General features: G+C 43.2%; 1 protein-coding gene across 1 annotated transcript in view; it reads left to right on the top strand.

The window, feature by feature from the left end:
- The window catches only part of LOC124777166, a 686,524-nt gene that overhangs the window by 157,640 nt on the left and 504,410 nt on the right, over positions 1-24,474 (top strand). The gene's annotated exons all lie outside the window — the stretch shown is intronic.

Genomic DNA, 24,474 nt, shown 5'->3' with positions numbered 1-24,474 from the left:
AAATTAAGTAACTACTACGCACAGCATTAATGAATGCGAAATTGTTCTAACACAACTACCTAAATCGCGTGCGGTGTGGAAGAAGTGCTATGAGATAACTGGCCGAACATTGTTAAACCTCAACGTTTTGGAGTCTCGAATTGTTTGGAAATCTCTTAATGCATAAAGACAAACTCTTAATCATGATAGTGGAATTAACGAATATTTTGTCACTAGCTACTGTTTGCGTACGAGAACCTTTGCGACTAAAATCGAGAACAGATGTAACAATTTACAAATTAGCCCGTTGCGCAGCATATAGGGTAGTTTCCAAGCAGTTTGGTGTTCCAAATTTAATAAATACGTCATCATTCATGTATCTCTTCATCTCATAAATAAATAAATGCACTTCTTTCCAATTAAATGAAGTAAATTAATGACTTCTTAGTTAGTCCAAAACTTTTTCTTTTCCTAGACTGCTATAATTTTAAAAAGGGAACGGAAAACCGATTGTGAAATCTACAACCCCGCGGACCGCAGATCCGCAATTGCCGAACCAATATTGTAGTGCTTGCATTACCACCAAGAAGCTGAACTGGGAAATAGGTTTACGGATAACCGTAATTGGGAGCCCATACAAACATAGGTTGTCAAACCTAGCGAGGCGACTCTGTCTTAAGGCATTGGACTGGTATTTTGGGGGACAGCAGATCAGGTCCCCGTCCAGCCATCTACATTTAGATTTTCCGTTGTTTCTGTAAATCGGTTTAGATTACTTTCAGAAAGACAAAGCCGATTTCTTCCCCATCCGAGCCTGTACTCCGGTTCTAGTGACTTTGTAGTTGACGGGACTTTAAGCCTTAATCTTCTACGACTGAAATGAAATGACCGTACGGCACTGATGGCCAGGAGTCCACACCTGGGGATGTTTGGCCGCCGAGTTTCAAGGTCTTTCAGTTGACGCCAAATTGGGCGATTTGCATATCGATGATGATGAGGACAACACATTACCCAGTCCCCGAGCGGAGAAAATCCCGGCCGGTATTTGAACTGGGCCTGCTGCATGACAGCCAAACGCACTGTCCACTTTTTTCCGTGCATTCCGTAGGGGCGGATGTCACATGACACCTGTTCAAGTTCTTCGTTGATCCCTTCACTCAGCTTTTTTATTACAGAGAGCAGCCATCCCTCTGACCGAACACCCTGAGCTACCGTGCCGGCGACACTCAGCTAAGGAAGGGGATGGAATGTCTTCTGTTGAGGCCTCCCTAACAGGATCCAGCTGTAAACTATTCCAAGACGACGCGCCTCATTTTGCTACTATCTCTCGCGACAAGAATACACTGCTTCAGCACCCGTAACGTAATTGTGACCTGGTACCTTGAATTTCCGCCTTCCGGCCTCTGAGTCGGTAGGAAGTACTAAAACACAGTTAATTCATTTCCCCTGTTGTAACTGCTCTACCTTGTGCTAAATATTTGTTACTTTTACTACAGCCGAATGCTTATCTTTCACTAAAACCATTACTATCTTCTCTTTACTAAACTGCGTACACTGCTATACTCGGATAAGCTGCTTCCTCATTTAAGCTCTCTTTAAAGTGCGTAGACTATATGCATTCAAATGTTCATACATTTATTCAAACACATTACATTAATGGATGAAGTTACGGTAGAACTAGCTTCGCCCCGCGGTGTTACCCTCGCTTAAACAGCTATATATGAAAAAGTAACCATGTAAGTATGTATTTATTCCAACCTCCTAAGCTCCCCTCTCCCCGTCTATCTCCTTCTTCTCTTATCTCTGTCCCTCTCGTCTCATCCGGTTTCCATCACCTTCCCCCCCCCCCCTCCCCCGTATACGTTCATCTCCTCCTTCTCCCCCTCACCCTCTCTCTCTGTCCATCTTCTCTCTCGAAGTTGTCATCCCCACCTTAATAGGAGGTTGGTGCTTCTTACCCCTAGAGTACTTCTTTTCAGATCATAACTAATATGTGCAACAAATTTGCTGCAAATCGTTCCAGGCCTTTTTACTGGCAGCTTTGGCCGTGTACCCACATGTCAAATATATTAACGTATCATCGGTATCTCCAGCGAATTTTGCTTTGCAATTTAATTTTCACTCAGCTCAATGTTCACGACACCATCTCTCATGAACTGTGTTTCATACAATGACATAATTTTGCAGGTACATCCAGTGGTATATTATGGCCACTCTCTGTGAAATGTATCACAAATGAAGTTAGTAGTAAATAAGCAATTCATTAAACCTTCGTGTTTCATGCGGCAGTTCTACTACATAAACAGCGAAAATGTAGTAAGTGATAAGCTTTTTTCCTTTCATCTATTCGTTGAGGTTGTCAGTGAGAAAAAGTATCATAAAGGTTTAATATTAGGTGTAATGTATGAGTACATACATCCGCGCCAGAGAGGGTGCAGCGTTATACTAAAAAATGGGCTCATATGGTCAAGTTCTTTCTAGATTTTATTCGATTTTGTAATCACTGAAATAACATCACATACCCCCACAGGCCGTGAGATTTCACTTCGTTTTCTTCTCCTCTTCAGGAACAGAGTAGAATTTATGTATGTGGATACAGTTTACACTGAACGTAAAGGACAATTAATTAATCGTAGTATTTCGCCTAATCCGAGTAGATAATTACGCATTAATAAAATTTCCGCCTATGCACTCATGCACGGATTGCCCCTTCGGCAGTGTGCAGTGTTTGTGGTGTGCAGGTATATGTACAGCACATTTTAACAGAATATATTTCATATCAAGATGAGAGGGCCGCAACTGACTTATCAACGGATATGCCCTCTATTTTAGGAGGCGATGTATCAGATGTGGTTTGTGTTTTAAGATCCTGTGCAATGTTTGACTTTCCACATAGTCTCTCAGAAGATTTTAATGTGGATGTATGGTGAGTGGTCCATCTTATTATTTTCTCACCGATCAGTCAGGGACAGTCCTTTATTACACAGCCTACAACATGGTCGCGAATAAAACTTTGACCCGAATATAGAATAAATTTCCTTTACTTTACGTCTGTGGTCACAAATTTTTTTGTCATCAGACTGGCGATTTCGGTCTATAATGACCATCTTCAGATCTGTTCTATGGCTGCAGTACATTAGGACATGATTTTATAGAACAGATCTGAAGATGATCATTATGGACCGAAACCGGTAGTCTGATGACAAAAAAAAATTGTGACCGCAGACGTAAAATAAAGGAAATTTAGTTCTTTGTTACATTATTTCACCTGCTGTGTAGTTATAGTCTGTGCATCTTTAACGATGGATTTCACAAAATTACTTGAGTCATATGTATTCTTCTGTGTGAAAATATTACGGCGAGTCAAGTTTCAAGTGAAATTAAAACCACAGTGAAAATCGAATGAAGCTTTGCGCAGAAGCTTTTCACGGTGTCTCTAGCACGCCCATCGATTGCGTGGGGTCACACGTTTCAGCTGTGAGCGTACAGTCAGGAAATAAAGATGCCTAGAATAATAGTGTGTCCCGCCAAGTGTGAAGTGTCTGTCGTCATTCGCTGAGGGTTTTCACCTGATTTCATGCAGCCCACATAACGTAAGTCATACATGACAGTGTAGGGCATTGGCAGAAAGCGCTGGTGGCTGCATTCTATGACGTGGGTATCTGGCAGGTGGAAGAATGACAGAACGAATGTCTAAAGCGGAGCAACGACTATGTGGAGAAGTAACTGCAAAGTGCAGCTAAATGTTGCAAATAAAACATTTTTGATTTTCATTGTGTTTTTCATTTCGTGACCGATAGAAGCTTGAAAAAAAATTCTTCGTATTTCCTGTTGATGCATAGAATTAAAAATTTAATCACATTAGTCTTCAGTATTAGCGCTGATGACTTCGCTCTTGAGTGAACAACCGTAGCACCACAAGCTTGAACTGCCATCTGTTTAGCTCACTGACGTAAACCTCAGGCGACGACGTTTTCTGTCTTAGCGGAGGCCACGTCGGTCATACACAGATGCCAGTATACGCACATATCTGAGTTCTACGAACAGGCCATTTTTAAACTTGTGTCCGTGTAACAGAAATGTGCCGAAACACTTGGTGAAACACTTAAAAATACATAAGGAAGCGTACGTTTAGACCTGTGCGTATTTTTGCTTTGTCCATTACATTAGAGGTATGCTGAAATAATTTCTGTGCAATAAATTTTTATCCACCCTCATATTTAGCTGAAAATCATTTGTATCAGGATGTGAACAGCAGTGCTCACTGAATGTCCTGTTTCCATGTAGTTGGCAAGCGAACGACTTTATTAATCTGTAACAATATGCAGGGTGTTTCACAATTTCTATTTCAGGCTTCTAGGCATTGCAGAGGAGTCTTAGTAAATAGAGTCCATGGCATTGGCAATGTTTCGGGTACACCTCGCCGGTTTCTTTTCTGGGTACCGACGGATGCCCTCTTTTAATTCGAAAGAACTGCATATCCGTGGAACACCACAGACAACCCTCCTAGTTTCTAAAGTACACTACTGTCCATTAAAATTGCTACACCACGAAGATGACGTGCTACAAACGCGAAATTTAACCGACAGGAAGAAAATGCTGTGATGTGCAAATGATTAGCTTTTCAGAGCATTCACACAAGGTTGGCTCCGGTGGCGACACCTACAACGTGCTGACATGAGGAAAGTTTCCAACCGATTTCTCATACACAAACAGCAGTTGACCGGCGTTGCCTGGTGAAACGTTGTTGTGATGCCTCGTGTAAGGAGGAGAAATGCGTACCATCACGTTTCCGACTTTGATAAAGGTCGGATTGTAGCCTATAGCGATTGCGGTTTATCGTAACGCGACATTGCTGCTCGCGTTGGTCGAGATCCAACGACTGTTAGCAGAATATGGAATCGGTGGGTTCAGGAGGTAATACGGAACGCCGTGCTGGATCCCAACGGCCTCGTATCACTAGCTGTCGAGATGACAGGCGTCTTATCCGCATGGCTGTAACGGATCGTGCAGCCACGTCTCGATCCCTGAGACAACAGATGGGGACGTTTGCAAGACAACAAGCACCTGCACGAACAGTTCGACGACGTTTGCAGCAGGATGGACTATCAGCTCGGAGACCATGGATGCGGTTGCCCTTGACGCTGCATCACAGACAGGAGCGCCTGCGGTGGGGTACTCAACGACGGACCTGGGTGCACGAATGGCAAAACGTCATTTTTTCGGATGAATCCAGGTTCTGTTTACAGCATCATGATGGTCGCATCCGTGTTTGGCGGCATCGCGGTGAACGCACATTGGAAGCGTGTTTCGTCATCGCCACACTGGCGTATCACCCGGCGTGATGGTATGGGGTGCCATTTGTTACACGTCTCGGTCACCTCTTGTTCGCATTGACGGCACTTTGAACAGTGGACGTTACATTTCAGATGTGTTACAACCCGTGGCTCGACCCTTCAATCTATCCCTGTGAAACCCTATATTTCAGCAGGATAATGCACGACCGCATGTTGCAGGTCCTGTACGGGCCTTTCTGGATACAGAAAATGTTCGACTGCTGCCCTGGCCACCACATTTTCCAGATCTCTCACCAATTGAAAACGTCTGGTCAATGGTGGCCGAGCAACTGGCTCGTCACAATACGCCAGTCACTACTGTTGATGAACTGTGGTATCGTGTTGAAGCTCTATGGGCAGCTGTGCCTGTACACGTCATCCATGCTCTGTTTGACTCAATGCCCAGGCGTATCAAGGCAGTTATTACGGCCAGAGGTGGTTGTTCTGGGTACTGATGTCTCAGGATCTATGCATCCAAAACGTGTGAAAATGTAATCACATGTCAGTTCTAGTATAATATATTTGTCCAATGAATACCCGTTTATCATCTGCATTTCTTCCTGGTGTAGAAATTTTAATGGCCAGTAGTGTACGATACTATCGGAGGTGCTGCTGTAAAAGGAGGATTAGAGTTTAACGTTCCGTCGACAGCGTGGTTTTCAGAGACAGAGGACAAGCTTGGGTTAGGAACCATTCCGGCATTTGCCTGGAGTGACTTATGGAAATCAGGGAGTACCTAAATCTGCATGGGCGGACTTGAATTTGAACCGTCGCCCTTCCGAATTCGAGTTGCTTTTGTAGCTGGACGAAAATTGTTTACGGTGTCATAATGAGAACAGAGACTGACAATTGTATCCTATTCGTATTTTATTGACGTGCCGTGGAGCGTGAGAATTGAAAGTGATTCGATGTTCAAACTTATTTTACATCCAAGCGGTACATTTCTGACAGCGTGTTCCTTATCAAATATTTATCTACTAAGTCCCCTCTAAAACTCTAGAAACGTGCAGTAGTAGCTGCGGAACACCCTGTGAAGCGACAATGAAGAGCAGGGGATGCAGGCTGAGAGCGTTCATAATGTTACAGTTGTTCGTATAGTTTTAATATCAAATGCATCCCGTTTCTTATTTCCCTTCAGTCAAACGATCTCCATATCACTACCATAGCCATACAGTTTCAGATACGTCTTCATCTATTACAGGCTTATGCTCTTTTGTAGAGTTACAAGTCCTGTCTCTACAGTGGGGAGTCCCTGAGCTGTCATGGCAACCTTACAATAGGCAAGGCGACTTGCAAGGCCAGTAGAAGAGAACAATGGCGCGGGCTACCACTCGTCGTGTTTTGCTCGTCCTCGGGAAACTCAGTTTTCGTCTCCTACAGCGCTCGCTTTAGAGCAAACAAGTATGTCTTTTTAATCGTCTTGTGTAGCAGAATGCAGTATAACGGAAAAGCGAAAACCGATGGATGCCGCTTTTCAGTCCCTCATGATTTAAACCCGTACTTTGACTTTCTGGTGCTTTAGAAGTAGAGAATATGTGAGACTGAAAACGTAATCACAGCCCTCTGTCTCGTCGTTTGCATGGATGCGAAGTATTTCGTGGGAAACAAGAGGATGAAGTATTGCTGAATTCTTACTATCAGTTCGTCACTTGCATTAGTGTAACTTGAGTATTGTTTTTATTTAACGTTGTGTGATCTTAATTCTTCGTATGCCTAATGTTCTTATTTTTTAGCATATTTTGTGTTCGCCTGATGTAGTTAGCCTACAGTCTTTCGATCTTCATCATCTAATCGATTTAGCGCTCTGACTAACACGATAAATTATCTGCAACGTAGGATTTCTGATTTAGCTAAACTATCTGTAGTGCCGATTATTGATATTTGGTTTAGTCGTTAGTTTAGAGCATTGTACTGTGTCCGATTTTAGTAACGGTTCGTGGCATGTACTGATGTGGCGACATTTTTTTCCCATTTTAGTGTGCCAAGTGCTGCGCATATTGTGTTATTGGCAATAGTGTATGCCAGTTTGAATCATTATGGCTCTCTATGAAAATTAAAGGAAATGAGATGTGGACCCCATTTCTGACGCGTAGCCTATTTCTCCGAGAATAACACTGAAATGGCTACCGAGCTCATTGACTTCATCCGATAAGTATATCACCTTCAATCAATACTACCCAATGAGATGGACACAAAAACCTGACTCTGGTATTGACGCAATGCAGGCTAAGAGGATCTGTACGCCACAGATTTCAGTCTCACGTCTGCTAAATAACGATGAACCTTTTCTTGTCCAGTCAGAATCCAATTAATATAATACAACAAAGTCGTTGCAGCATCGCATCAGTGCACAACGCTAACTTCCGTCCAAGATGTGAATCGATTATTGATATTATACGAGCTGAAGGTGTTGTAACAAAAAGCAGAAGGTTGCGGACATGCATCCTTTCAGCATTTATTCCAATAATAAATATTATGAAATCAGCCTTCCGTATAAGTGCTGCAACTAATATTTGTGGAGTAGCAGGGGAAGAACGTGGAATCGGAAACGGGCTAAATGGTGATGTAGTTTAAGGTGTCTGGTAACTTACTCTAAAGCCGTTCGCCTTGGTGGTGCTTCATTGAGAAAATAACGTCTTTGAAAATTGATTTACATGCAGTACATCGAAATGACACTGTTTGACGCAGTGTGTAAGTGCACGTTTGGAATTTTTGGCTCGATTCCAGTCCAAGATCAAGGTTGTTTTTTCCTTTCTTTTTTGTTAGAACCCCCAAAGGTATAGGTTTTCGTCGGTCATCTGATGTATAATTGTTTTATCAAGTTGAAAAGGTAGTTCAGGAATTTAAAAATTCACCTACATGGTTACGGAACAAGCGTGCAATTTCTAAACTTGAGGTTGCAGTTAAAAATGGAATCACTTGTTAAATGGATTTTAAGTCCACCTGCCTTTTTCGAATGATAAAGTATGAATGGCATGGATCAAAATTAACAGATGAAAAACCACTGTTTCCAAATGTTAATGAAGAAGTTTCTCCTTAAATTTTTTAAAAACTAAATAGCACTGTGGTAAGATATCATACAGAGAATGTTCATGATGGAAGTTTCCGTGACAAGTATCACTCTAAAAATTGAAAATCATATCATAATAAATAAATTAGTTTGCGTTTATAGTATATTGAATATGATATTTTATCTCTTTATCATTTACTTTGCAAGAACCAAAGACTCCAATTCTACCAGCCTGAGATCACACACACTCGCCAACCTCACCAACATGACAATCGAAGCCGTTTTAATTTTAATATCTGGTAAACACATCTCGTCACCTTTCCGAGGACAGTATCACTTGAACGCCTTTAGGATAGGACACCTGATACCTTAACCTACATCGCCATTCAGTCCGTTGTCCGATCCCCATCCTGTGCCCTGCATCGTAACCCTAGTAAGTGAAACTTTCTGTGTCTAACCTAGCTACTGCCAGACGTTTCCGTTACGAGGAATTATGTTCAGTCCTTCTACGGTGACTTGGCGTAGGCGTACACCAAAGAGTGTGCTTGACCTGCACCCTGCAACACCATTTAAAATTAAGCAAGTTCAGATGTGTGCAGTATACTTACTGCTCGTAAATCAGTTCACTGGTGCACTCCTTATTTCTGGACTGGCAGAAATTGGGCTACTTCAGGTTGTTAATGTTTTGTGTCTGACCACTCTAATAATAATAGTAACTCTGTGTACAGCACTATAGTAGCCCTTACGTAGTTACTACTGTGTCGTGCTGGCGATTAATTCATTTATCTGTTTCGAAGCGACCAATGAAGCAATTTATGGACTGCTGCAGGTACTATCAACAACTTGGAGAAGACATTTTCTTCGGATATTTACGGTTTGTTACATATGTGTCTCACTTTTTCATCAGCGATGTAAGGGACAAAGCACAACATAGGTGTTTAGTGGATGGACTATGTGAGGAACCTGTATCCTCCACCGCATTAATGGTATTAATTGAGAAAAAGTAATTATCGATAACTTATATCATCGCTATTACAGAGTCATAAAAAACTGTCATAATACAAGTAATGAGCTTTTGAAAATAATTTAGTTTCATGACCGAAATAGAATCGAATCATTTAGCTTTTACCCCTCAGAAAATTACCCCCAGCTTGGGAAGCACTATTTCAGCTCATCTTATTCCGTTTGTGTATTACTTCACCTTCATTATCTTTATATTAAATGCATGATGGAGGAATAAGTGCTGCTGAGTAGCTCACGAAAATTGTCACATGAATGGGAATGGACAATCCAAAGAAAAGCGTAATCAGAAACATACTATTTGACTAGCCTGTCACCAAATTTGACTTTACGAAGCGGAAAAATCTACTTTAGGCGAATATGTTCAACTGTACGAGTTGCTTATTTATACCTAGTGCAGGAACGTGTAAGTATTTTTGACACGCGTCAGCATGTACATACCAATACATTCACGATCTCTTTGGACGCACCCCGTGATTCAGTCTACGTCACATACGACGATTCTGCACAATTGTAGATTCTTAAGATGCGAATTGTCCTCTTGGTGTGTCTAAGAATATCCTAGAATCCATGCAGTTTAATGGTGGATATTAATCCTCTTTTCACACTGTTAAATTGTTCAAATATTATGGTCTGATATTAAAAATGTGTTTTGGTTTACACTCGAGCGTTAACTTACTGGATATTTTTGATATTCGTAAACCAAGAAGGTCGTTTCCTTTCACTGTTGTACAGAGACGTGCGTGCCGAAGTGTACAGAGACTGAACACCCGTGACCTTCTTTCATCTTCTAGTGCTTGCAGAACAATCATTGCAATGCATATAAAAAGTCAGTGATAACACTGACAGTGAATTCAATGGGACGAAATACGAAGCACTGATTGCTAGTCGTGTTGTAATAGAATATAATAAGACTGCACAATCTTCCCGTGAATACCTCGGTTTTAATACAAAATTCATACAAAGAAGAAACGAAACATTTCAGCCACAGGCATTATCCTTGCAATACATACCAGACAACATGACATTAAGACTTTGTAGCATTATAATCCAACCCGCGTGAAGCAGAAATTTATGAACAGCTTCCAGCACTGATTACTAACGAAACTGTATCTCGTATCTTGGTGAGATGAAAGCTTCCAGCACTGATTACTAACGAAACTGTATCTCGTATCTTGGTGAGATGAACGCACTTTCCTTATTATAATGAATGAGCAAGGGTGTTATTGGGTTAATGTGACAATCCTGTAAACAAGGCAGCCCTATGATTAGAGCGCTTTAATAACGAAGCTCATGTTCTGCAATCTTTGTGCTCTCCAGCTAAGTGCCGCCTTACGATGGGTGTCTCTAATAAGGCTGAGCGACAACGGCCAAACAGGGGAAACGTGTTTGCTAATCGGCGCCACATCGACCCAAGGCGTGGGAGGCCCGACACAAGATGAATGGCGATGACTACCCACAGGTTTTCCGGCATAAGAGGTGAACTTTACGTTGGTCTGCGTCTATTACGTCGGTCTGAAACAGATACTTGGAAGTTAGAAACATCTAAAAACTATGGTAAAATAATGGGGAAGGACTGGTAGCTATTTAGTGTATAAAATACCCTGGAACAGATGTTACGCTTGATGAATCTTGATATTATGTCTTATTTGGCGACATGTTTACGTTGTCGTACCTAAATGGCTGGGTACTGCGCTCGTCTTAAACAGTAAGAGGTTTCAATGCCCAGCAGCACAAATCACGTATAAAAACTAGCTCAGCAACTTCAGGGGAGAAACTTAGCGGCTGGCCATCAGTCGAGCACAATGTTACGATCCACGAACGGATATGACGTGGAGGTGCTCCTGCTACAGCCAATGCTGGCATCACAACGGCAGTTACAATTGTTGCCGTATTTGTGAAATCATAGCCCAAACACACTTAAGTCCAGACCCGCATAATGTCGTGGTTTTGACGAATTACAGACAATGAACTAGAGAAATTCTCCATTTTCACCAAAAAGTTCTACTATCGGGTTGCTGTTTCCATCGTCTCCTCCCGCATTTTGCCCTTTGTGTCTGTCAAAAGAAACGAAAAACTACGGAAGTGCGAGGCAATTTATAAGCTTTACCTTCAATCACCACACTGAAAGAGGGTAGAAGGTTCCACAAGCTTCCGTGCTAAGGCAGTGGCATTCGACCCAGAGGTAATCTGTTCGAATCACAGCAGAGGGAGAAATCATCATCACATAGAATTTAACCGCAACGAGAACGACAGATCCTGTCACACAAGTCGCGTCTACCAGTTTGTGCACCACTACGTGGGGTATGTGGTGTCACCGCCAGACACCACACTTGCTAGGTGGTAGCTTCAAATCGGCCGCGGTCCATTAGTACATGTCGGACCCGCGTGTCGCCACTGTGTGATCGCAGACCGAGCGCCACCACAAGGCAGGTCTCGACATACGGACTAGCACTCGCCCCAGTTGTACGGACGACTTTGCTAGCGACTACACTGACGAAGCCTCGCTCATTTGCCGAGCCGATAGTTACAATAGCCTTCAGCTAAGTCCATGGCTACGACCTAGCAAGGCGCCATTAGTAACATTGCATGTATCTATGGAGTCTCACTTATATCGTCAATAGCGATGTACCAAGGATGGATTAAAGTTAAGTATTACAGAAGCCACGTACTTTTCTTTATAGCATTCATCACGAATCCTGTTACAGACCTATCTCTTGCCTGCTAAACGCGTGCCTTTCGGCTACTTCCGTGGCGTGGCTGTCTTTCTACGCCACAACAGGGTATATTCCAGTTCTCTCCGTAATGTTTCATAGACTGACGACGTCATGTAATATTACGCTCAAAGTGTTGTTTAGTGGTATCCGAAACGTCTTGTTTCCGTCTGCTTTCGTGCAAAAAAAATGGAACACTAAACTTCAGAAGTTCAAGCAGCATTCATCAGTACCAAATAGACGCAGTCGAAGCTACTAATCAATTGGCACATTGGGAGCTCCTGACATGAGTAAAGCAGCAAACCTTTGAAATGAGGCATCTGAAGAGTCTCTTGCTTTCTAGCAGCCAACCGTATCGTGTGACTCTTTCTTTACAGATGGGATGGTTCCGACGACGTCGTCAGATGCACTATGAGCGATTTGTGGCAGCAGCACCATCAAATACCGTATTCACGAAATCTAGCCCAGTACCTACTCGTGGCTCAGGCCCACTTACTGCGGCGTCCTGCGCGCTTATTCGTTGCTAGCTCATTAACAAGAAGGCTTCCTGAGATACGTTGGCTAAAGACCTGCTCAATTTCCCCAGGGATTGCTGATCGCTCGTACATACACTGGAGCTATCCTAATTCTCATCTTCCACTAGCTGTACGCCTGTGTACTACTTTGCACGCCGGTATACTTACTATGGAGATATTCTATAGATTCGGAAACCCAGTCCGCATACCCTAAATCTGGAGTTCTCCGAGGTTCACCACAAAATGGGGATGCAGGCCTCAACTTACTGCATTTGTGCCTGTCCTGCTAATTAGATGAGAACGTGTACGTTGACAGAAAAATTGTCAGACTATGCAGGGTAGAGACGTTACTTCATAAACATTTCAGAAATACATATAGCAAATAAAGCAAAGTTGGAAAGCAAGACGCTTTGACAAGGATTCCTACACTTTTGGAAGACATGTGCATGTGGGGAGATACACTATGTGATCATAAGTATCCGGACATCCCGAAAAACATAGTTTTTCTTACTAGGTGCATTGTGCTGCCATCTTCTGCCAGGTGTTCTATATCGGCGACCTCAGTAGTCATTAGACATCGTGAAAGAGCAGAACTGGGTGCTCTGCAGAACTCACGGACTTCGAACGTGTTCAGGTGATTGGCTCACACTTGCATCATACGTCTGTACGCGAGATTTCCACACTCCTAAACAACCCTAGGTCCACTGTTCCCGATATGATAGTGAAGTGGAAACGTGAAAGGATACGTACAGCACTAAAGCGTACAGGCCGACCCCGGCTGTTGACTGACAGAGACCGCCGACAGTTGAAGAGGGTCGTATGTGTAATACGCGGACATCTATTTAGACCATCACACAGGAATTCCAAACTGCATCAAGATCCACTGCAAGTACTAGACAGTTTGGCGGGTGGTGACAAAACTTGGATTGCATGGTCGAGCGGCTGCTCATAAGCCACACATGACGCCGGTAAATGCCAAACGACGCCTCGCTTGGTGTAAGGAGCGTAAACATTGGACGATTGAACATTGGAAAAACGTTGTGTGGAGTGACGAATCACGGTACACAATGTGGCGATCCTATGGTAGGGCGTGGGTTTGGCGAATGCCCGGTGAACGTCATCTGCCAGCGTGTGTAGTGCCAACAGTAAAATACGGAGGCGGTGGTGTTATGGTGCGGTCGTGTTTTTCATGGAGGGGGCTTGCACATCTTGTTGTTTTGCGTAGCACTATCAGAGCACAGGCCTGCATTGATGTTTGAAGCACCTTCTTCCTTCCCACTGCTGAAGAACAATTCGGGGATGGCGATTGCATCTTTCAACACGATCAAGCACCTGTTCATAGTGCACGGCCTGTGGCGGAGTGGTTACACGACAATAACGTCCCTGTAACGGATTGGCCTGCACAGTCCTGACCTCAGTCCTATAGGACACCTCTGGGATGTTTTGGAAAGCCAACTTCGTGCCAGGCCTCACCAACCAACATCGATACCTCTCCTAAGTGCAGCACTCCGTGAAGACTGCGCTGCCATTCCCCAAGAAACCTTCCAGCACCTGATTGAACGTATGCGTGCTAGAGTGGAAGCTGTCGTGAAGGCTAAGTCTTCAATACCATATTGAATTCCAGCATTACCGATGGAGGGCGCCACGAACTTGTCATTTTCAGCCAGGTGTCCAAATGCTTTTGATCACATAGTGTATGTAGATTCTGAAGGACTACTGGACATTGATCATGAATACTGCAAGACGTGCGCTAATACTGTTAAAGTGAGGTAACAGCCACCAGTCCTAAGTACATCCTTTTTTGATAATGCCTGTTTTCTTCATACTGACACAGAGCTCAAGAAGGTTGTCTACAGATTTCAGCGCTAAATGCCGCTAAATAGCCAGCTGGGGGAACAAAAATGTGGGAACACCAAACACGCAACACACTACCATGCCTAGTACGATATAGGAAAACCGTCGGCATTCAAGCCGGCTTTCCTCGTCTCAGAATGGACAAATACAGATCATCTATGGCTTTAAGAGAAATCTTCTACCATTCTTCCTGCAAGATAGTGCTAATTTCTGGTAACGATCACATCCCTTCTCTCCGAAGTAGACAACAAATGCTCAATAATACCGAGAGCTGGTGATTTGTGGTGGCCGGGCAATATGTGACAATTCATCCTCTAGTTACAAAACCAGTCCTGCAGAATGCGAGTTGTGTGAGCAGGGGTCTGTCGTCTTGGAGAACAGAATCACAATTGGCTTGCTGATCAGCCAAAACTGTCACGTAATCCTTGGCAACTTTGCGACCTTGCAAAGTAACCATGGGGTCCACGGAGAACCACGATACGGCTGCCACATCATCACCGAACCTCCGCCATATTTCATTCTTGGTGTGTAAAATCGTCCAGATATTAGAAACAGCGTCCAAGATGATCATCCGACTTTCTTCCATTCATCCATAGTCCAGGATTCATGGCTTTGGCACCACATTTTCCTGTAACGGGCATTTGCATCACTGATGAGTGGTTTTGTACTTCCAGCACGCCTTGTAATTCCCGGTTGATCTAGCTGTCTTCTTGTGGTCTTGGAGCTGACAGGGTTTCCGAGTGCGACGTTGAGCTCTGTAGTGACTTTTGCAGCTGTCGTCTCTTATTTCCCGTCACATTCCTCTTCAATGACTGCCTGCTACAATTACTCAACACGCACTTTCGCACGCTTTGGGACTCAGAGGATCATGTTTTTCCGCTTTCCCTGTACGCAGTACAGCTCTTCGATACGTTAAGCCTTGATACGCTACATACTCCGGATATCTTTGTTACGGGAGCTCGCACCATACGAACACCAACAATTTGCCCACATTCGAACACTTGTGTCCCTCATAATTCACCCACGAGTTCACAGAGCACTGTCCTGAGAGCTGCTGACACTTACAACGTATTGAGACCACGGCACAGTTGCCATTCGTGTCCAAATACAAGAATGCAACATGCAGGCTTGGTGTCCGTATTTTTGTACAATCTTTGTAGATACAATGTCCACGGAGTACATGGCCCAACACCTCAGATGACGGCTCCATCTATACCCAGATCCCACGGCAAGAAGCTCGTTATTCAAGATATTCAGAGAAAACTCCGTATTATGGGGGAGTCCTCATCTATCTGGCCCTAGAGATTCGGCTCAGTTGTGCAGTGTGCCCTCTCTGACTCGGCCAGCTATATTGGACATGCTGTGTAAACTTTTTATGCAATTTATCTGTGTATAGAACACCGAATATTCTTTTTCAAGAACTTTCCCCTCATCTGACGTGTCCTTGAGATATTGAACTCAATTGTTGAGCAATACTCACTGTTGGTTAGACCTGTACTGCGAGTATGAACAGTGCCGTTAAGCAAAACTTTAACGTTGCTGCAATGCTGAATGTTTAATAATGAAAATGATTATAATTAAATTCCAAAAGAAACTAATTGTGTACTCAGTGAAAACTATCTCACTTAATTCACTACTGAAGTACGTTAGGGAAGTTACGCAGTGTGAAGTGAAATGTCTGACTACAAATATCAGCAAAATAAAATATTACTCAACGCACAGGAACGTTCACTGTTCGCTGTAAATTAATCTCGTTACTTAGCACAACATCTGAAAATTCTGACTACGTGCTATTGGCTCCCAAGAATGCAAATTGAGATCTGCCCTGAAAGAAAACGTTCTCGAAAGCAAAATGAAACCAGTAAATGCAGCAGCTAAGAAAAAATAATCTACTCACTACTAAATTTTTCTTTGCTTGTCATGAACAATTTATGGTAGTGTATGGCGTAAGGTGCGAGGCACATACAACAAGGTCTTTATAACTCTACTAGTAATTATGGAAGAGGGTTTTACTTTAAAGAAAAGCTTTCTTGAGAAAATTAAACTCTGATTACTGTTAAAAGAAAGACTCCAAAAGTTACGAAATTCAGTCATTATAAAAATTACAGATACTTAAACCAACTGCGTTATTTATGACATAACAAAAACAAAGAGAGCAAATTACCACTAAGGGACAAACATATTCTTCAATTAATAGTTCTGACAAACAAACACTTCGTTAAGTTACATTAGTGAAGTGGAATGCACGCCACGACTGTGATATAATTATCAAAATGGTAAAAAGCAGTGATCAGTTGTCATTTCCGTTCTAGCTTTATTACAGCAGATCCAGATTTCGGCTAGTAACTAGTCATTGTCAGTGCTAACAATACAAGACGTACATGGTCAGAGCATCGTACACAAAACGTACAACTCGTGACATAGCCCATACCGCTTATACATTAAATTACACACCAGTATTTCGGAGTTGATATATATGCCGTAGTAAGTCTACATCTGTTGTTCAGGTTCTTGTCACAGTTCACTAAAGACTACTGTGTGTGGAGGTAGCCTTTGCAGAGAAAACATCGGTTGGCTGTGTGGCGCCCTCTATATGAACTACCGTAATGCATAGCCTTCATAACAAAGCAATTATGGTCTCTAACGAAATTTACAAGCTGCATAGGAATAAAATAAAATACAAGTAAGATTTAACAATTAACATCGGAAGATACAAAAATGCCAGATTTACTCCTTTGAGCTAATTATTTTGTTAATGTTTAAAAGCATAGGTAAAATGAGATCCTTCAAAATGTTTAAAAAAATTTAAATTTTATTAAAGACCTCAATTGCTTTATTATGAAGGTTATGTATTACGTAGTTCATACAGCGGGTGCCACACAGCCAGCTAATGTTCAAATGGTTCAAATGGCTCTGAGCACTATGGGACTCAACTTCTGAGGTCATAAGTCCCCTAGAACTTAGTACTACTTAAACATGACTAACCTAAGGACAACACACACATCCATGCCCGAGGCAGGATTCGAACCTGCGACCGTAGCGGTCGCGCGGTTCCAGACTGTAGCGCCAGAACCGCTCGGTCACCAGCGGCCGGCCCAGCTAATGTGTTCTCTGCAAAGCCCACCTCTTTTACACGGTAGTCTTTAATGAACTGCGACAAGAACCTGAACAAGAGGTGTAGACTTACTACAGCATGTATATCACCTCCGAAAAACTGGTGTGTAATTTAATGTACAAGCGGTATGGCCTACGTCATGAGTTGTTTACTGTGCTATGTCTACGCATTTCTTGTATTCTTTGCATTGATAAGGATAGTTACTAGTCGAAAACTGGATATGTTATAATAAAGACAGAACGTTAACTACAAATCATTGCTGCTTTTTACTATTTCGAAACATTTCATTCTTGCGCTTGCATTGGTTACCTTGAAATATTCCTCCAAATAGCTTCCCCATCTCTATAGCCAAGAAAATATCTCTACAAACAAGTTTTCATCCCTGCAGTAAAGTATTCCAGATAATTTCTACCAGATTCACAAATATCAGATCTCCTTCTGTAAAACACAACAGCTCGATGCAGTGCTTCTAATAAGAATGGCCTAGCGCTGCACGACTGACGAGATCAAGCACACCACAGATTAAATTAAACACAAAGGATGGTTATCCGCCATACTTTCGGAAGTCATTGTGTACGAGTGACTAAAATGAGAAAGTATCGCCGTGTGCAACTGCCTTTCGGAAATCAGTCACGTGGCCTCAATTGCTCGCTGTATGGTGCGATTTTTCTCTTGCCCACCAAATTTACGAAAGCTTTGTCCATGATTAGATGGAAGCTAAATTTTTGTGACAAACAAGACTATAAATATGATAGCTGCTAGTTTCAATCGCAGAAATTCAAGGTGTGCTCCTAGGCTCCTGCCGGCCGTAATGGCCGAGCGGTTCAAGGCGCTACAGTCTGGAACCGCGCGACTGCTACGGTCACAGGTTCGAATCCTGCCTCGGGCATGGATGTGTGTGATGTCCTTAGGTTAGTTAGGTTTAAGTAGTTCTAAGTTCTATGGGACTGATGACGTCAGATGTTAAGTCCCATAGTGCTCAGAGCCATTTGAATCAATTTTTTTTTCTTAGGCTCCTTCCTATTCACACTCTCGGAAATCACAACATAAAATGGTTCAGATAGCTGTAAGCACTATGGGCCTTAACTTCTGAGGTCATCAGTCTCCTGGACTTAGAACTACTTAAACCTAACTAACGTAAGGAAATCACACACATGTTAGTCCGAGGCAGGACTGCGGTTCCGGACTGAAGTGCCTAGAACCGCTCAGCCACAGCGCCCGGCTCGCAACATTTTCAGAAACAAACAGCGAAGGATTTGTGACACGCAAGAAAATAAATTTCATTGCCGCTCATTTCTCTCGCAGCAATTAGATTAGATTCCTGCCTAACCACACCCTTTGAAATGGCGAAATATTCTAAATAAATAAAAAAACTGGGCAAATATTTCTGACAAGAAAGAATATGAATGGCATCGCTGGTTGTTTCATTCGCAGCAGCAGCATCTTTCGGTTTTTAATTTTGCATTGAACGCTGCAGCATATAATTCTGTTATGAACAGGGAAGTCCCAGAGTGTGTTACAAACGTGAAGACGAAAGAAAAGCATGTAGCAAGACGCGAACACACTTCCGTCGATTGCCCCTATTGCACATCTCTGACCTCATGACTACAGCGATCTTTTGAATCGTGAGTACACCTGTCTCTGTTTTCTCAGCATCTTACGAATTTCATTATTAAACCATAGTAGGTCCTTTCTGTCCCTTATCCACTTGCTAGGCACATAACTCTCCAGACCACGATTTACAGTCTGGTTAAACTCTGCCCATAATTCGTCTACGTCCATCTTACCGGAACTAAGTGATGTCAGTTCACTGTGTAAGTGAGATGCTAACACGTACTTATCTGCTCTATCTAGCACAAACACTCTTCTAGCCTTCTTGTCTGATTTATTAACTTTTGTAACCACAGTTGCTATAATCACATCCTGATCACTAATTCTCGTTTCTACAAGGTGGTCCATTGACAGTGAGCGGTTTCTCTGCCTCGTGATGACTGTGTGTTGTGTGATGTCCTGAGGTTAGTTAGTTTTAAGTAGTTCTGTGTTCTAGGGGACTGATGACCATGGATGTTAAGTCCCATAGTGCTCAGAGCCATTTGAACCATTTTTGATAGTGACCGGGCCAAATATCTCACCAAATAAGCATCAAACGAAAAAACTACAAAGAACGAAACTCGTCTAGCTTGAAGGGGGAAACCGTTTGGAGCTATGGTTGGGCCGCTAGATGGCGCTGCCGTAGGTCAAACGGATATCAACTGCGTTTTTTAAAATAGGAACCCCCATTTTTTATTACATATTCGTGTAGTACGTAAAGAAATACGAATGTTTTGTAACCTCCTCCTCCCTTATTGACCTTAATGACAGTGAAAAATTAAACCGCGTGTTCCTAATGGAAATTTGGGAAAAGCAATCGTCACCGAAGTTAATCTGTCGGTTAAGAGGGAGGAAAGGGTTACATCTAAATGAAAGGCAAAATGCAAATGAAACTGGTGGAATTTAACTTTGAAAAGGGGTAAAGTTAATAAAGAAAGTAAATGTGCGGCCGTTACGTCAACAATCAACTAGCGGTAATTAGATATTTGAGATTTGGGGGAAATTACGGTCGCCAGTCCCATGGACAATTACTATAGTAACTGAAAAAGAAAGGTTATTACACATATAATTAGCACTAGATGCGTGGCAACTGAAGGTTGACACGTATAGAGTGAAAACTGAAAGTTTGTCAGAAGTAATAAATTTCGCTACACTTTGACTTAATTTAGCAAAAGAATTAATAAAACCGGAAAATTGAAAGTTAATTTAGTGACTGAAATTAATAGTGAGCTTTGTTTCTGAAGCACATCGAAATTCAGTAAAATACGGTTAGTCTTGGGCTACCTCAACAATCATTTCAAAAGCTACTTGAATCTACGCAATTTAGAAATAAGAGATTTAACTTTGAACTTGAATTAAATGAATCTGAACAATTAACAATAGTAAAATTTAGTGCGTACCAAGCTGAGCTGCAGTCACAGGTAAGCTAAAATATGGTAACAAAACTCGCACTCTTAATTTGTGCTTGTGTAATCTAAATATTGTAGCCAGCTATGAATACCTTAATTGAACTTTGAAATTAAAGCAGTGAAATCGAATGATATTACTTTAATGCTGGCGTCTGAATTTCAACGACACTCGGGTTCATTTTGGAAAAGGAAGGGACCCTGCTTGGTAATGCAATTGGGACAATGAGCAACAAAGGTTCATGCTAAGTTGCTGTAATTTTGTGATGCAACAATTTTAAAAGCTGAGGTCTGCCATACAGTTCTAAAACTTTACGTGCTTCCAGTCTTCCTTGTTGGTTGATTGAAGGTTTGAAGCCGCCGATCGAGGAGGTGGCGACAGTCACTCATTGTCGGCCGTCGCTGTTGCAGAAGCTGGATGTTGGCGCGCCTTCTTCTCGACACGGTCACCAGGCGAAACGGGCTCTTGATGTGTGCCAGATAACGCTCCCGTCCGCGACACCATGTCGGAAACTATCATAACAAGTCTATCGCAATTACATGCTGCCAAACCCCGAAAGCGCGGCAACTCGCGGGAGCGTCACACAACACACCTGCTCAACCGCACTACTCCAGCCAGACTCTCTCTGCCCGCGCTCCACGCGGCAGAGTTAACACTACCAAAGATCCTAAACACTTTGGTTCTCCACACGACCTATCGATGTATTCGTTCGATAGCATAGTTTTCCCTAGGCAAGACCCAGCGTAAAAATACAAATAGTATTTACAAAACAAACCAATTATACATCGACATAAATCCATGTATATACAAATAGTAAAACAATTACAATATACAAAGACACAGAAATGTCATATCTTGAGGTAACAAAACAAGGAAAAAAATTATAGTACAATACATGGAAATAGGATGATATGCATTTCCGGCGTTACAGTTTTAGTTGGAACGTTTTTTTGGCTTTGTGATAGATGGCGCTGTAATAGTTACAGTGCGGACGGTATTTGCTTCGTGATACATTACCTGTGTTAAAATGGACCGTTTACCAATTGCGGAAAAAGTCGATATCGTATTGATGTATGGCTATTGTGATCAAAATGCTCAACGGGCGTGTGCTATGTATGCTGCTCGGTATTCTGGACTACATCATCCAAGTGTCCGGAACGTTCGCCGTATAGTTACGTTATTTAAGGAAGCAGGAATTGTTCAGCCACATGTGAAACGTCAACCACGACCTGCAACAAATGATGATGCCCAAGTAGGTGTTTAACCGCTGTCGCGTCTAATCCGCACATCAGTAGCAGACAAACCGCGCGAGAATCTGGAACCTCAAAAACGTCGATGTTGAGATGCTACATCAACGTCGATTGCACCCGTACCATATTTCTATGCACCAGGAATTGCATGGCGACGATTTTGAATGTCGTGTACAGATCTTACAGATCTGCGACTGGGCACAAGAGAAATTACGGGACGATGACAGACTTTTTGCACACGTTCTATTAAGCGACGAAGCGCCATTCACCAACAGCAGTAACGTAAACCGGCACAATATGCACTACTGGGCAACGGAAAATCCACGATGGGTGCGACAAGTGGAACATCAGCGACCTTGGCGGGTTAATGAACGGTGCGGAATTATGGGAGGAAGGATAATTGGCCACCATTTTATCGATGGCTATCTAAATGGCGCAACGTATACTGATTTCGTGCGTAATGTTCTACCGATGTTACTACAAGATGAAACTTCCTGGCAGATTAAAACTGTGTGCCCGACCGAGACTCGAACTCGGGACCTTTGCCTTTCGGGGCAAGTGCTCTACCAACTGAGCTACCGAAGCACGGCTCACGACCGGTACTCACAGCTTTACTTCTGCCAGTACCTCGTCTCCTACCTTCCAAACTTTACAGAAGCTCTCCTGCGAACCTTGCAGAACTAGCACTCCTGAAAGAAAGGATACTGCGGAGACATGGCTGAGCCACAGCCTGGGGGATGTTTCCAGAATGAGATTTTCACTCTGCAGCGGAGTGTGCGCTGATATGAAACTTCCTGGCAGATTAAAACTGTGTGCCCGACCGAGACTCGAACTCGGGACCTTTGCCTTTCGCGGGCAAGTGCTCTACCAATGGCGATGTACTTCCAACATGAAGGATGTCCGGCACATAGCTCGCGTGCGGTTGAAGCGGTATTGAATAGCATATTTCATGACAGGTTGATTGGTTTAAGCACCATACCATGGCCCGCACGTTCTCCGGATCTGACGTCCCCGGATTTCTTTGTGTGGGGAAAGTTTAAGGACATTTGCTATCGTGATCCACCGACAACGCCTGACAACATGCGTCAGAGCATTGTCAATGCATGTGTAAACATTACGGAATGCGAACTACTCGCTGTTGAGAGGAATGTCGTTATACGTATTGCCAAATACATTGAGGTTGACGGACATCATTTTGGGCATTTATTGCGTTAATGTTGTATTTACAGGTAATCACACTGTAACAGCATGCTTGCTCAGAAATTATAAGTTCACAAAGTTACATGTATCACATTGGAACAACCGAAATAAAATGTTCAAACGTACCTACATTCTGTATTTTAGTTTAAAAAACCTACCTGTTACCAACTGTTCGTCTAAAATTGTGAGCCATATGTTTGTGACTATTACAGTGCCATCTATCACAAAGCGAAAAAAGCGGTCCAACTAAAATATTTATATTTCTTTATGTACTTCTCGAATATGTAATAAAAAAATGGGAGTTCGTATTTAAAAAAACGCAGTTGATATCCGTGTGACCTATTGCAGTGCCACCTGGTTTCCCCCTTCAAGCTAGACAAGGTTCGTGCTTTGTAGTTTTTTCGTTTGATGCTTATTTCGTGAGGCATTTGGTCCCATCACGATCAATGGACCACCCTGTATACTGACACTGTAGATAAGGTTCGACCTATTCGTAGCTACAAGGTCTAAGATATTTCCATTGCGTGTGGGGTGCCGTGCTACCTACTCAAGAGAGCTTCCAGAAAACGTGTTCAAAGGTATTTAGCACGGCCATACCCCTCCCCTCCCCACGCCATGCTCTTCGCCTCGCATATGGCATCCGTCTCCCCTCCCCCATGCGGATCCTGTACGACCTTATTCCCTTCCCCCACCTCCTCCTTTTCCTCGAACGGATACGGATCCTCTACACCTCCCGCAAACTCGGTCCTCCTCACCCGCTGGTCTCTCCCATCCTCTCCCGCCCCCGTCCGCTACCGCGCCTGTACTTCGAGGTCCCACCTGCTCTCCATCTCTCCACTCTCCACACCTTCTCCCAAGGTGGCTTCCGCCAGCTCCCCCTCCCTGATGATGCCCTCCTCCCCTCCATCTACCCCTCCTACCAACTTTGATCCTCCCTCCCTCTTCCTATGTTTTTTCCTTTGGGCACCCTCTCTCCCTTCTCTCCCCCTTCTGTCCCTCCTCCCTTTCTCCCCACTCCTCCCCCGGACTTCCCCTACCCCCATACCTCCATTCCTCCTCCCATCTCATCTGCCATTGGCATTCTTGCTCTCCCCTCTCCCCCTCCCCCTTCCCCTCTTGTCAGGTCCCCGGACTCGCACACGTTACGTGGACATTCGCGCGCCGGAGATCGTCGCCATCCGTTTTCTCGTGTGTGTGCCATCGTGTTTGTGTTTAGTGTTCGCCGTCACGCTCCAACGTTCACCTGTGCCGTCGAAATCGTGTGTTTGTGCGCCGTGCCAACGTGTTTCAGTGTATTATTCGTCGAGTGTGAACGGCTCCGTGTTTTTTGCCCGTCAATATGTCTATTATGTATCTCCTTTATGTTTTCTCATTGTCTACTCTAAGGTTGAAGGACAGCGTAGGATGCTGCTGCCAGCCTACCTGATGTACAGGTATTAAAATTACAATAAAGAAAAAAAAAACTCCCCTCCCCCAAATGAATC

Source organism: Schistocerca piceifrons, chromosome 2 (assembly GCF_021461385.2).
Source record: "Schistocerca piceifrons isolate TAMUIC-IGC-003096 chromosome 2, iqSchPice1.1, whole genome shotgun sequence".
In the NCBI taxonomy this organism is placed as follows: Eukaryota; Metazoa; Arthropoda; class Insecta; order Orthoptera; family Acrididae; genus Schistocerca; species Schistocerca piceifrons.
This window is presented reverse-complemented; position numbering and strand designations above follow the sequence as displayed.